Genomic DNA, 15,111 nt, shown 5'->3' on the forward strand with positions numbered 1-15,111 from the left:
CCTTCAGAATCTCAACCTTTTCCCTTCCAATGTCGTTGGTTCCAATGTGGACAATGACCTCCTGCTGGCCCCTCTCCCCCGTGAGAACATTCTGCACCCTCTCTGAGACATCCTTGATCCTGGCACCAGGGAAACAACACACCATTCTGCTTTTTCTCTGCTGGCCACAGAAACGTCTGTCTGTACCTCTGACTACAGAATCCCCTAACACAATTGATCCCTTGCAAGCTGATGTACCCCTCGTTGCATTAGAGCCAGTCTCAATACCTGAAACTTGGCTGTTCGTGCTACGTTCCCCTGAGAATCCATCACCGCCTACATTTTCCAAAACAGCATTCCTGTTTGAAATGGGTATATCCACAAAAGACTCCTACACTAGCTGCCTACCTCTCTCACCCTTCCTGGAGTTAACCCATCTATGTGACTGTATCTGAGACTTTCCCCCCTTCCTATAACTGCCATCCATCATGTACTGTTGCTGTTGCAAATTCCTCATTGCTTCTATCTGTCTCTCCAACCGATCCATTCGATCTGATAAGATTCGCATCCAACAGCATTTATGGCAGATATAATGCGCAGTAACCCTTAAACTCTCTTTAAACTCCCACATCTGACAAGAAGTACATATCAGTGCAGAGGCCATTTTTGCTCCTTCACAATCTACAGCCCAGAAAATAACACCGTCTTATTCCTCTACAAACACTGCCCCAGGTTAAATTAATAGCTATGGCTTATATTTTAAGTTTAATCAAGAAACCTATTTCCAAAAACATATAATCAAGAAAGAATCCACTATACTCACTACTGCAGCCTTTCTCTTGGACAGACTTAAAACAACAATTAACTTATCTGATTCTGTGGTGTGAACTTCGCCCAACAGTTCCTCCAAGATTAGTTGTGAATTTCACTGTTTGTTAATTTTCCCAGATGCACTCCGATGTCCAGCGATACACGAATTCAAACAGCAAAGGCGATAACTGTGCAGGTTCTCTCTCTGTCTCTCTCCTGCACTGTCCTCACCATGTGCTTCCTTTGTCTGCCCTTCTCCCTTTTAAACTGCTGTTGTTTTGACTTTTTTTCCCAAAGTTCCAAAACAATGCAATAGCATATAAAAAAGTAATTGCTGCTCCTGGAATTTGAGGAAATCACCTCCAAAACCTAAAATACCTCAAAAAAAGGAGCAGCTCTTACAGCCAGAAATTTTTCCCTTCCTCCATCTTGGATTACCCAGAATCAAGTCTTTCCTCTTGCTCTTGTAAATTCCTCAATGCCTATAACTGTGTCTCCAACCAATCCATTCGATATGATAGGATTTGCAACCAACAGCATTTATTGCAGATATAATACTCAGTAAACTCTCTCTAAACTCCCACATCTGAGAAGAAGAGCATATCATTCTACTAAAGGCCATTTTTGCTTCTTCCAATCTACAGTCCCAGAAAATAGCACTGTTTTATTCCTCTACAAAACACTGCTCCAGGTTAAATTAATACTTACGGCTTATATTTTAAGTTTAATCAAAAGACATATCTCAATAAAACATATAATCAAGAAAGAACCCACTCTACTCACTACTGCAGACTTACTGTAAGGCCATGCTTAAAATATCCACTTATCTATTTCTGTTGTGTGACCTCTCCCAAACAGGTTCCTCCAAGATCAGGTGTGAATTTCACTGTTTGTTAATTTTCCCAGACACACTCCGATGTCCAATGATACATGAATTCAACAGTAAAGGCAGTAACTGTGCAGGTTGACTGCTGTGTCAGTTAGTAATGTGGGTTTCTTTTTCTCTTCCTCTCCTGCACTGACCTCACCATGTGCTTCCTTTGTCTGTTCCTCTCCCTTTTAAAAGTGCTGTTGTTTTGAATTTTTTTTCTCCAAAGTTCCAAAACAATGCAACATCATATAAAACAGTAATTGCTGCTCCTGGAATTTGAGGAAATCACCTCCAACATCTAAAATACCTCAAAAAAGGAGCAGCTGCTACAGCCAGAAATTTTTCCCATCCTCCATCTCGGATTACCCAGAATCCAGAAGAGGCAACATTTTTAAAAGGAGTGTGTTCCGCGTGTGGAATGAACTTCCTGAGGAAGCGGTGGATTGTGAGCACAATTACAACACTTAAAAGATATTTGGATGAGTACATGAAAAGGAAAGGCTTGAAGGGAAATGGACCAGGAGCAGGCAGGTGGGACTAGTTTAGTTTGGGATTATGTTCGGCGTGAACTGGTTGGACCAAAGGGTCTGTTTCTGTGCTGTATGACTCTATGTCACTTTCCCCAACTCCACAGTTCAGTACCCTCCTGTATATTGTATATTTGCTTATCTTATTGCACGTCCCAAAATGTATTACCCCACACTTTTCTAGATTGAATTCCATTTTCCATGAACTAATTGGACCATTTACAGCTTCCTCCAGTCTAAGGCTTTCTTCCTCACTACCAGCTAAGTTTGCCCAAATTTGTACCAACTGCAAACCTTTTCTTGAGACCCACATTTGAGTCTACATATAATCTACTAAAAAGAACAAGATCTACCTCCAAACCAGGCAAGAGGTGTGGGAGCCAAATATTTAATATGTAAACATAAAAATTGTGAAGCACATCAATTGAATTCAATGTTTCTCCTACACAAAGAGATTGACAATAATGCCTTGCACAAAAACTCTGTTGGGTAATCCGAAGTTGAAGTTTGCAACATGAGTAATAGCTACCTAGCTTTAGATGTGGTAGTCTTGTTGCCTCTGGAAGCTTTCACACCAAACAAAAAAGAGAATTCCTACAACTGATGCCCTCCCCCTCTCCTCAAGAGGTAGCATACCATAACAGCATCATCAGGAACTGAGGAAGACCATTGAGGGAGTTGTTGAGCCATCATTACAGTCTACTAAAATAGATTTAAGCTGGCTGCCCTACTGGAGAAAATTAGTGGCAAGGTAGAGGTGGAACAGATAATGTTAGAAGGAAGGAAACCAGGATAGCAGGGGTGCAAAGTCTCTTGGAGTCATACAAACATATAGCACAGAAACAGACCCTTCATTCCAACCAGCACATGCTGAACCTAATCCCAAAATAAACCAGTCCCACCTGCCTGCTCCTGGCCCATATCCCTCCAAACCTTTCCTATCCATGCACTTATCTAAACATCCTTTAAATATTGTAACTGTGACCACATCCGCTACTTTCTCAGGAAGTTCATTCCATGTGCAAACCACCCATTGCGTGAAAAATTACCTTGTGTCATTTTTAAATCACTCTCCTCTCACCTTAAAAAAATTCCCCAAGTCTTGAAATCCCCCAATCCTAGGGAAAAGACACCTACTATTAATGCTATCTGTATCTCTAATGATGTTATAAACCTCTAGAAGTTACTTCTCAGTCTCTTACATTCCAGTGAAAGGAGGCCCAGCCTATCCAACCTTTTTTTATATAACTCAGACTCTCCATTCCAGGCAACATCCTGGTAAATCTCTTCTGAAGCCTTTCTAGATTAATAAGATCATGAAGGTCCTGGCCACAGGAAATGAGATAGATGGGGAGATGCAATAGAGCAGGGAGCAAAATGTCTGCTCCCTAAAGTTGGCTATTTCATTGGTGAAGGCTTGAGTGTGGATGTGCTTCCTGATGGCAAGTAACAGGAACCTCTTCCTAATGTAATAGCATGACATGCACCCTCATTAAAACACAACTTCACCAAAGTAATTTGGAGCTTTGGAACAAAGTACACAGCAAAGCAGAAATATGTGTCTTCAAATTCAACAGGTGAGGCAATCTTCCTGGTGGGCTTGCATTGAGCTGGAGCTGCATTTCTTGTCTGGGAACTTCATTGGCAGAGAGGGGCTGTACATGTATTGAGATTGAATGATGGTTGTGAAAGGAAAAAGGGATATGGCTGACAGAGACAATGAGGGAGATATATTGTTGCTGGAGGAAAAAGGGATGACACTGGGCTACACAGGAAAGGTTAATTTCTACAGAGAGTAGGTCAAACATGATTGCAGGGAGATCAAGACTTATTCAGAGAGAGTGAGTAGTGAAATTCTGAGACTCAAGGATAACACAGGATAAGTCAAGGAAGATACAGGATGAGTCAATGAAGACAGTTGGAAGGTCAGGGATAATAGGACAGTTCCACTGGGTCAGTAACAGTGAGGGGAAGCTCAAGGGTAAATGATAGTTCGTCAAGGGTTGCACTATATTTCACAATCAGTTTGTCAGTTTACTTTTGTCATTTTACCAAAATTAAAACAAATAGCTGTGGGAGTTAGGGACTTCTAATAGATTTTAGGCAGCACCCTATCCCATGACGTGGAGATGAGAAGTTGAGAAAGGGAAGAGTTGGAAATAGAACACCATGACCTCAAGGGCAGGGTGCAAATCGAAAGTAAGGTTGATGAAATTTTCCAGTTTGGACTGAGCATAGGAAAAGCTAATGGTACAGTCATTCAATGTACTAAATAAAGAGGTGAAGGAAGAAGGCCTGAATAGGACTGGAACAAAGAATGTTCTCTGCATCAAGCAAGAAAACGAGGTACCACTTGGATATATAATGGGTTCCCATAGCAACATACTTTATTCAGAGAAAATGCGTTGGGTTTCTATGATCTACATGTTAGCCTATGTCATAACATAATTTTCAAAAACACATTCTGGCAAAGGTTTTTTAAAATTTGCACATCAGTGAACACTTTTAAAGAACAAGAACAGTACTTCACCTGAAACTGCCAGACAGCTGTCTGGAGCAGCTGACGTGTTTTATTGTGGCAATGCAGTTTTGACCTGACCGCTCACCATTGCAAGGGTATTGGTTTGAAAGTGTGAAGCCCTGAAGATCAAGCACTAATTATTTGTACTGACATTTGAGCAGGTTTGAATAACTCATTTCTAAGAATTCCATTCTTATGACCTTTCTTATGCCTAAAAACAAATGGCTGCAGTAAAGTTCTCTTACTAAACCTCAGAAACTCTTACCCTTCTCTGGTTTTATGCTATAATTATCACAGTTGATGTTTGGATACTTCAAGCCCCATTATAACTATACTGAAACTTGTGCACCTCTCTGTAATTTCCTGCAATTGTTCTTCTACAACCTTCCCATGTGTTGGTGTACTATACTCGACTGCAAGCAATCTAATCACATATTTTTTGTTCCCAACCTGTAGCCAAGTCTGTTCTGCCCTTGATACCTCTGGTCATCTTCCTTCTCCAGCGCTGTAATGTTCCTCTTAATCAATAAGGCCACCTTTCCTCCTTCCCTATCTTTCCCAAAAATTTGACACCCAGTTGTGCCCTTCCTTGAACCAAGCTTCAATATCATATTTCCACTCTCCGCTGCAACTCATCAAAGTTACGATGCTCTGTGCACTCACATACGTGCACAGTAAACTTTAGAGTTCATTTGATTCTCCCGTTCTCTGGCCCCACCCTTTAACTTGCTACTCTTTATTTTAGTACTATCTATCTCTCCCTGCACTATGTAGACCTTGTTTGTTACTATATCCTGCTTCCTACACACCTGCCAAGTTAAATCATGCCAATTGACTGATTGTTGTCGCCATAGTCTTACCAGACCTTTCTGAAGAAGGGCTTATGTCCGAATCGTCGATTCTCCTGCTCCTTGGAAGCTGCCTGACCTGCTGCGCTTTTCCAGCAACACATTTTTCAGCTCTGATCTCCAGCATCTGCAGTCCTCACTTTCTCATAGGGGCTGCTCTCTCATGAGAGAGAGAAGTGACTGGTGGTGATTTGACCTGAGGGCCACCAGACCTCAGGTGAAGGAAGAGTCATAGAGTCATAGAGATGTACAGCATGGAAACAGACCCTTTGGTCCAACCCGTCCATGCCGACCAAATATCCCAACCCAATCTAGTCCCACCTGCCAGCACCCGGCCCATGTCCCTCTAAATCCTTCCTATTCGTATACCCATCCAAATGCCTCATAAATGTTGCAATTGTACCAGCCTCCACCACTTCCTCTAGCAGCTCATTCCACCCCTTATACACGTACCACCCTCTGCGTGAAAAGGTTGCCCCCTAGGTCTCTTTGATATCTTTCCCCTTTCACCCTAAACCTATGCCCTCTAGTTCTGGACTCCCCCACCCCAGGGAAAAGACTTTGCCTATTTATCTTATCCATGCCCCTCATAATTTTGTAAACTTCTATAAGGTCACCCCTCAGCCTCCGACGCTCCAGGGAAAACAGACCCAACCTGTTCAAACTCTCCATCTCGCTAAAATCATAAGAAGGAGACCAGAATTGCACGCAATATTCCAACAGTGGCCTAACCAATGTCCTGTACAGCCGCAACATGACCTCCCAACCCTTGTACTCAATACTCTGACCAGTAAAGGAAAGCATATCAAATGTCTTCTTCACTATCCTATCTACCTGCAACTCCACTTTCAAGGAGCTATTAACCTGCACTCCAAGGTCTCTTTGTTCAGCAACACTCCCTAGAACCTTACCATTAAGTGTATAAGTCCTGCTAAGATTTACTTTCCCAAAATGCAGCACCTCGCATTTATCTGAATTAAACTCCATCTGCCACTTCTCAGCCCATTGGCCCATCTGGTCCAGATCCTGTTGTAATCTGAGGTAAACCTCTTCGCTGTCCACTACACCTCCAATTTTGGTGTCATCTGCAAACTTACTAAGTATACCTCTTATGCTCACATCCAAATCATTTATGTAAATGACAAAAGGTAGGGAACCCAGCACCTATCCTTGTGGCACTCCACTGGTCACAGGCCTCCAGTCTGAAAACCAACCCTCCACCACCACTGGCTAGTTCTCCCTGTATTCCATGAAATCTAACCTTGCTAATCAGTCTTCCATGGGGAACCTTGCGGAACACCTTACTGAAGTCCATATAGATCACATCTACTACTCTGCCCTCATCAATGCTCTTTGTTACTTCCTCAAAAAACTCAATCAAGTTTGTGAGACATGATTTCCCATGCACAAAGTCATGTTGACTATCCCTAATCAGTCCTTGCCTTTCCAAATACATGCGCATCCAGTCCCTCAGGATTCCCTCCAACAACATGCCCACCATCGACGTCAGGCTCATTGGTCTATAGTTCCCTGGTTTGTCCTTATCGCCCTTCTTAAACAGTGTCACCACGTTTGCTAACTTCCAGTCTTCTGGCACCTCACCTGTGACTATCGATGATACAAATATCTCCGCAAGAGGCCCAGCGATCACTTCTCTAGCTTCCCATAGAGTTCTCGGGTATACCTGATCAGGTCCTGGGGATTTTCAAGACATTCACCGCTTCCTCCTCCATAATCTGGACATTTTGCAAGATGTCACCATCTATTTCCCTATAGTCTATATCTTCGATATCCTTTTCTACAGTAAATACTGATGCAAAATATTCATTTAGTATCTCCCCCAATTTTCTGCGGCTCCACACAAAGGCCACTTTACTGATCTTTGAGGGACCCTATTCTGTCCCTAGTTAACCTTTTGGCCTTAATGTATTTGTAAAAACCCTTTCGACTCTCCTTAATTCTATTTGCTAAAGCGATCTCATGTCCCCTTTTTGCCCTCGTGATTTCCCTCTCAAGTATACTTCTACTTCCTTTATACTCTTCTAAGGATTCACTTGATCTATCCTGTCTATACCTTTCATATGCTTCCTTCGTTTTCTTAACCAAACCCTCAATTTCTTTAGTCATCCAGCATTCCCTATACCTCCCAGCCTTTCCTTTCACCTTGACAGGAATATACTTTCTCTGGACCCTCGTTATCTAATTTCTGAAGGCTTCCCATTTTCCAGCCGTCCCTTTTCCTGCGAATATCTGCCTCCAATCAACTTTCAAAAGTTCTTGCCTAATACCATCAAAATTGGCCTTTCTCCAATTTAGAACTTCAACTTTTAGATCTAGTCTATCCTTTTCCATCATATTTTAAAACTAATAGAATTATGGTTGCTGGCCCCAAAGTGCTCCCCTAGTGACACCTCAGTCACCTGCCCTGCCTTATTTCCCAAGAGTAGAGGTTGAGAAGGAGAATCCTTCATGGTAACCTCAAGCCTGAGATGGAAATTGAACTCACACTGTTGATATCATACTGTTCTGTAAACCAATGATGCAGCCAACTGAACTAAACTGATTCCCTGAAAAACCTCCCAGTGATATTAGGAAAATGCCCTACAAAGGAGCTTAGTCCTAGTTCAGTTCGGGTGCAAACCATCTGGCCTGTACAAATCCCAGCTCCTTAAGAGACGATTCCAAAGTTTCAAGAATCTAACATCCTCACTCCTACACCAATTTTCCACCTAAGCCTTCCAGAGACTACTCATTTTCAAGTGCTGCTTGCTGATTGTCTACCTAGATCCGTAGATCCTAACAGCTAGGTGACATCCTTTCTTCTCCCTATGTTGTCAGTCCCAATGTGACCACAAGTGCCAGTTGTTCACTATCCTCTGTTAAGGTGCTCTGCAGCCATTTAGTGATAGGCTGGACTCTGGCACCAGGAGAACTGATTATTGGTTAGAGAGAAGTTTGCAACAGACCCCTTTAGACCAATAAATATTATCTTTCAAATATGTCAGTAATTGTTATTGCTTTAACATTAGCTATTCCTAGATTTGAATCTTATAATTTTACTGTAAATCTGCAACCACCTTACTAATTTCTTCAGTCTCATTCTGCCTCTAGTAGACAAAGCACTGAAGTCATCCTAAGCATCTGACTGTTACACAATATGAGGAAAGATCACTATTGTACAGTGAATAGATTTGTCAAAGCACCTACAGGTGCTATCCTCACCCAGGACAAAGGCCATTTCTTTTAAGTACTTAGAGATAGAATTTATTTACTTTGTTTGATTACTTACTGTAACCAAAAAAGCATTCATTAATAAACCTTACCTGCAACAGGGTCACCAAAATATTCTTTATGCTTTGGATCACAATCGTACTTTTCTACTTGTATCTTGATTAAATTCAGCACTTAAAAGGTACACTCACACTCCGTCCTTCTAAGATCTGAGAATGTGTTGACTGGGGAAAATCTTACTATAAACTTATAGGAACTGGGCAGGCCCATATTCTAATGTTGATGTGATTGGATGACCTCATTCAAACCACCCATTTCCAGCAATCCACATTCACATAAATAAATGTAAAAAAATTATAATTAACACTGCAAATGTGGAACAGAAGATGATTAACTTACCCAGCAATAATTCTAAATGCAATAAAAGTTTAGCAATGGGGTGGAGTCTGATTGTATTAAAATATTCTTAAGGTTCTTCATGGACAGTTGAAATGCTGTCAGCCCACATTTTTGTATAAAATTAAAATCATGTCTCAAGAATGTAACTATTATGGAACAAAATCAAGTCAATGCAAACTTTCAAAATAAATATTTGTGGAAGGAATAAATAAAATAAAAAATATTGACACAGCATTGGGAAAAAAGTATATCAGCCCAATGTGCACAGCAATAACTGTCATGATTTGAGGCGCCGGTTTTGGACTGTGGTGTACAAAGTTAAAAATCACACAGCACCAGGTTGTAGTCCAACAGGTTTATTTGGAAGCACTCGTTTTCAGAGTGCTGCTCCTTCATCAGGTGGTTGTGGAGAATAACATCAGTTACATCACACTGTAATCGTTCGCTATAAATTCTGTGTCTTACAATCTTATTCTCCACAACCACCTGACGAAGGAGCAGCACTCTGAAAGCCAGTGCTTCCAAATAAATCTGTTGGACTATAACCTGGCATTGTGTGATTTTTAGCAATAACTGTGTTTGTTTCATATCTTCTTCTTTAATTCTCCAATTCTTTGAAGTGATGTTTCAAAAAAAGTCTCCTACAAACCAATGTATGTTTTATCATCTTTAAAATTGACAATTATTGAACTCCCTTTGAACTCACTAACAAGATAACAATGAAACTTAACATTATCCTGCTTTTTAATTCAGTCACCACAAACTCTTGCTAAAAAAGTCGCTTGTGATGGCCCAAACGAACTTTACACAGTGTGATTTTATAAACTTATATCTGTGCTTTTCGCCAGTCTCCAGCTCAACTACGTCATGAATATTCTCACTCTCCACTCCGGAATGTGAATACAAAATGAAAATAAATTCAGGATCAGTCTTGTGTGGCATAAAATGAAAACGTCAAACAGGAAAATCTTGCAAGGTTAGGTGAGTACGTGGAGACACACCCTGGCAGTTTTGTATTGGAAGTACGTAGGCAGTAGGTGGTTTGCTGAGGAGGTTTGCTGAGCCACCCTGCCTAACAGCACAATGAATACCTACATCACATGGAGCTTTTCCTGATTTAGTCACGGAATGTGGGCGTCACTAGGCTCAGCAACATTTTTTGCACATTTCTAAATACCCTTGAGAAGGTGGCAGTGAGCTGCCTTCTTGAACTATGCCATCCATGCATTGTATTTGTACACAGAGTATTGTTAGGGAGGAAGTTCCAGGATTTTGACCTGGTGAAGGAACAGGGTTGCAAGTTCCGAGTCAGGTGATATGTTGCTTCCGGGAACTTAAAGATTTCACATTTAGGAGGTGCTGTCAAAGGAGCTTTGAAAAGTGTTGCAGTGTATTTTGTAGAAGGCACACACTGCTGCGCTAGTCTCCGATGATCATGAGAGTGAATGCTGAAGATGTCAGATAGGGTGTTAACCAAGTAGCTTACTTTATTCTGGATGGTATCAACCTTCTTCTGTCTTGTTAGAGTTGCACTCATCGAGGAAAACAGGGAGTATTCCATCACACTCCTCATTTGTGCCCTGGGGAGTCAGGAGGTAAATTACCATTGCAGAATTCCTGGCGTTGTATCCACAATATTTATATGTCTCATCCAATTCAGTTTCCAGTAAATGCAACCCTCAGGATGATGGTAGGGGTTTAATGATGGGATCGCCATAGAATGGCACATGACAGTGGTTGAATTATTTCCTGTTGGAGATGGTCATTTGCTGGCAAGTGTGTAGTAAATATAACTTATCACTTGTCAGTGGAAAGGCATTGGCCCAGAGGCATTATTACTGGACTGTCGATCCAAATAATCAATGTTATAGTGATCTGGGTTCAAATCTCATCACAGTAGATGAATTTGAATTCAATAAAATTCTGGAATTAAGAGTATAATGATGACCACGGACCTATCTAGTTCACTAATATCCTTTAGGAAAGGAACTGCTGTCCTTACTTGATCTGGCCTACATGTGACTTCAGACCATAGCAATGTGGTTGACTCTTTACAGCCTTCTGAACAATTAGGGAAAGGCAAAAAGTGCTAGTTTAACCAGTGATGCCCAGGCCCCGTGAGTGAATTTAAGAAAGGCCCGAGCCCAGTTTCTTAGGAGTCATGAATGATACTGAATGTTATGTAGTCATCAGTTATTATTTGTTACTAGGTATCACAGAAACAACTCTACAGTTCAGTGTCCCAGTTTTTAATGCATCCTTTATACACAGCAATAACTTACATTTATATGACACCCTTAACATAAAACATCCCCAAAGCAGTGCACAGGAATGGTACAAGGCAAAATATGACCACGGAAACATATAATTAAGGACCATTCAGGTCAAGTGACCGAAACCTTGGCGAAAAAATAATTGTTAAGGTGTGCTTTAAAAGGGGAAAGTGAGTAAGAGTGGTATAAGGAGGAAATGCCAGAATTTAATGCCCAGACAATTTAAAATTCAAATCTTCCTAACTGAACAGGCAAGATCTCCAAAAAGGAAGCTTATTAAGTTTCCATATATTTGTACAAAATGCTCCTATTATATTTAATGCTCTGTTAATGAAGCAAAACTTTAAATATTTCCAATGGCCTGTACAAGGAGAAAAAAAAAGTGCAGCTTGGAGGAGAGGATATAATAATCATGGTTTCTAAAATTTATAGATCTAAGCAAGGTATCATGTTGTTGCGAATTAAGTATTTTCTGCAAATCAAGCCATGATATACAAAAAGGTGTAAAAACACTGCTCCTCAGAGTGTGTTCACTTGCTGTAGTTCTGTTTTTTTTTGACTCACCTGTTGTCAGAAATATATTTATAGAATCTATCTAGGAGAGATAAATCAACCTAAGGCCAAGCTACCAACACTGAACCTAAATGGCAATGGCTATCAAATCAGCCTTCTTTCCAAATTCAGGATTGTCATTGATCTCATTGGAAGGGCAGGGCTAATATAATTACAGTTATAAAGTAACTGTAATTGTATTAAGCAAACAAATGTGCAGTACAGAGGTCCTGAGGCATTATGTTACTTTACCATATTGTCCAGGAACTTAATGCAGGAATAATGGCACACTAGAATCATTAGTACAATGTTTCAGGACATTCTGGGCCTCTATCCAGTTAGTATTGTAGCCAAGATACAACAATTGTGTTAGAAAGTATAGGGAAAGCTATAATGGAAAAGCTGCATCCAATTTGATGGCTTGGTGATTGCCAACTTGGTGGCTGATGTCTTACCCTCTCAGTGTGCGCTTCCCTCTCTCTCTCTGTCTCTCTTTCTTTCTGCCTCTCTTTTCCTTTCTGTCTCCCTTTCCTTGAAATACAAAATGTGCATATGGCACTGAGTTATAGAAATTAGGGTCAAGATTAGAGTGACGCTGGAAAAGCACAGCAGGTCAGGCAGCATCCGAGGAGCAGGAAAATCAACGTTTTGGGCAAAAGCACTTCATCAGCCCTTCATACAGAAATTAGGGACCAGTTATCATTGGTTCAGCAATTATGAAAGAATCCTTACTCTAAAACAGTCAAATGTTTGGACACTTTTCATCAGTCAAGGAGTGTATAACAATGACAGGCCTCATGACAAAATCTGTATTCAGTTCATTCATGTACCTTGTTTAAAATAAACCAGTTTGTTGGCATGTTGGTGTGTCTTATTCACCTGCTATAAAAACAAGAAAACGTGATGACATAAGCAACATTGACATGTGGAACAAAGGTGATGGTATTGTTCACTTGAATAGTGGGCAGAGTAACATCACTAACTTCCCAATCATCTGAAGTGTATTCATGGAGCAAACACAGAGAATACAGGAGAAATTCAGCACGTTTGGCAGCATTTGTGGGAAGAGGAACAATTAACATTCCAAAATATATTCATGGTGCAAATATCTGAGAATATAGTTCAATTTCCAGGAAAATTGTGACAAAAGATTGAGTTTTGTTTGACAACAACAACTTAAACATGTCTTCCTGGTGTCTTGGCCAACATTTATTCCTATATTAATAGTACTGAAACAAATTATTTAGCCATATATTGTGCACTTTGTGGAATCTTGGCTATGCAGTATTTGGCAGTTGAATTACCTACTATCACAACAAAGTCAAAACCATAACATAAATAAATTAATTGGATTTGGGACATCCTGATGTCATGAAAGGCTGTAAATAAATGCAGGTTTTACTTTCTTTAGGGGTGAAGTGTTGACCTTATTTAATGCTAATAATTGGATGAATACAAAGGGTCCAACCTCCTTGGGCGTTCTACCAGATCCCTCCCCGCCCCCGTAAGTCCAGTGGAGGAACAAGGGAAAAGGTTGACCAAGTGTTTATTGTTCTGGGAACCTCAACTGAGAAATGATTTTTTTATTATTTGTTTTTCGGATATGAGCTTCAGTTGAATGACCAGCAATTAATGCCCATCTCTAATTGCCGTAGTGATAGGGGTAATAAGCCACCTTCTTGAACCCCTGCAGTGCTGGTGTCAGCACACACATGGTGTTTTTAGGGGGGAGTTTTAACTCAGTAAAAAGCCAGCAACATAAATCCAAGGATGGTGTGTGACTTAGAGATGGTGGTGATCCCCATGTGACTGCATTTGAGTTTGGGACGTGCCACTTGGTTAGTTGTTGCAGTGCATTTTGCAGATAGTACACATTGCTGCCACTGTGCACCAGTGCTGGAAGAAGCATGTGTCACAAGGTGAATGGGCTGCTGATCTAGCAACCTGCATATCCAGATAGGGGCGTGCTTCTTGAATGTTGTTGGAGCTGTATCCAGCCAGACAAGTAGAAGGTATTTAGTCACATTCCTAACCCTTGCCTCAAAGATGCTGGACAGGCTTTGAGGGTGTGTGTGTTGCTTGCTTCCCAGTCTCTCATCTGCTTTTGTAGCCATAGTATCTGCATGCTGGTCCAGATAAATTTCTGCTCAATTATAATCCTCAGGACATTGATATTGGCAGATTTAGGTAATACCATTGGATGTTATAAGTAAATGCTGGATTCCCTTTTCTTGCAGATAAACATTCTCTAGCATTTGGGTCGTACAAGTGTTATTTGCCACTTACCAGCCTATGTCTCAATATAATCCAGGACATGTTACATTTGGACACAGATTGCATCAGTATCTGATTGTAACTCGTACTAAACACTGTGTAATCATTACCAAACATGTGGTAGCTGAAGATGTTTGAGATTAATCCTGTCACCAAATTGTTGTATTTTTCCACATGAGGCTCAATACATGATTCAGAATTCTAGCCTTCCGAAGAGTGTCAGCACATTTTGCAAACACAATCTTAACATCAATTGTAGAATCACAACCCGACAATATTCAGTCCCAAATTGCCTAGGCTCAAGTGCAGTACTCTGCTCCTACTATAAAAGAGTACAAGCACCAATGGTCTTAAAATGTTGGTTCAATAGTTCTTCAAATGATTGAAAAACCTCAGTCTGAAAAAGCTATGCCTTTTCTCTTGCTGTGAGTGTGAGTGGATTGAGCATCTGTTGTGAGTTGGTGGCTTGACAACTTGCCCTCCTCTTGGTCGTTTTTGTGTGAGCAATATGCTGACAACAGGTCCCAGTACTGTGTTTGTTTGAGAATGAGGGTGGAGAATGTAAGCAATAACAAGTGAATTCCACGTTGCTGAGCATTTTCATTAGGGTGGTGTATACACATTCTTCTAGGCATTAAACACAAGCACTTTTAGCTCTCATTCTTTTATTGATGCTGGTGGATTAAAAAGATGAAAAGGTTTATTTTCACTTCTACACTAACAATGATTAGCTTTAATGAAAACACACATCACCCATTAAAGTCCCGATATACTGCATAACAGTGTGTCACAAATTTCCATTAACAGAGACTCTGAAAGATTAACA

The 15,111-nt window shown here is 40.7% G+C and overlaps 1 protein-coding gene across 2 annotated transcripts in view; it reads right to left on the bottom strand.

Annotated features, from left to right (window-relative positions):
• Nucleotides 1-9,211, bottom strand: part of LOC122554790 (leucine-rich repeat-containing protein 52-like) — an 18,214-nt gene extending 9,003 nt beyond the window's left edge. Inside the window, exon 1 of one of the 2 annotated variants that reach the window (XM_043700167.1) lies at nucleotides 9,187-9,211. The gene's annotated coding sequence lies outside the window, so the exon portion shown is untranslated. Of the gene's footprint in view, nucleotides 1-8,879; nucleotides 9,147-9,186 lie in introns of those variants that run through there. The other variant, XM_043700166.1, reaches the window with a different exon arrangement.
• Between the last annotated feature and the right edge of the window lie 5,900 nt (nucleotides 9,212-15,111).

The sequence above is a fragment of the Chiloscyllium plagiosum genome, chromosome 11, assembly GCF_004010195.1.
Source record: "Chiloscyllium plagiosum isolate BGI_BamShark_2017 chromosome 11, ASM401019v2, whole genome shotgun sequence".
NCBI classification, from domain to species: Eukaryota; Metazoa; Chordata; class Chondrichthyes; order Orectolobiformes; family Hemiscylliidae; genus Chiloscyllium; species Chiloscyllium plagiosum.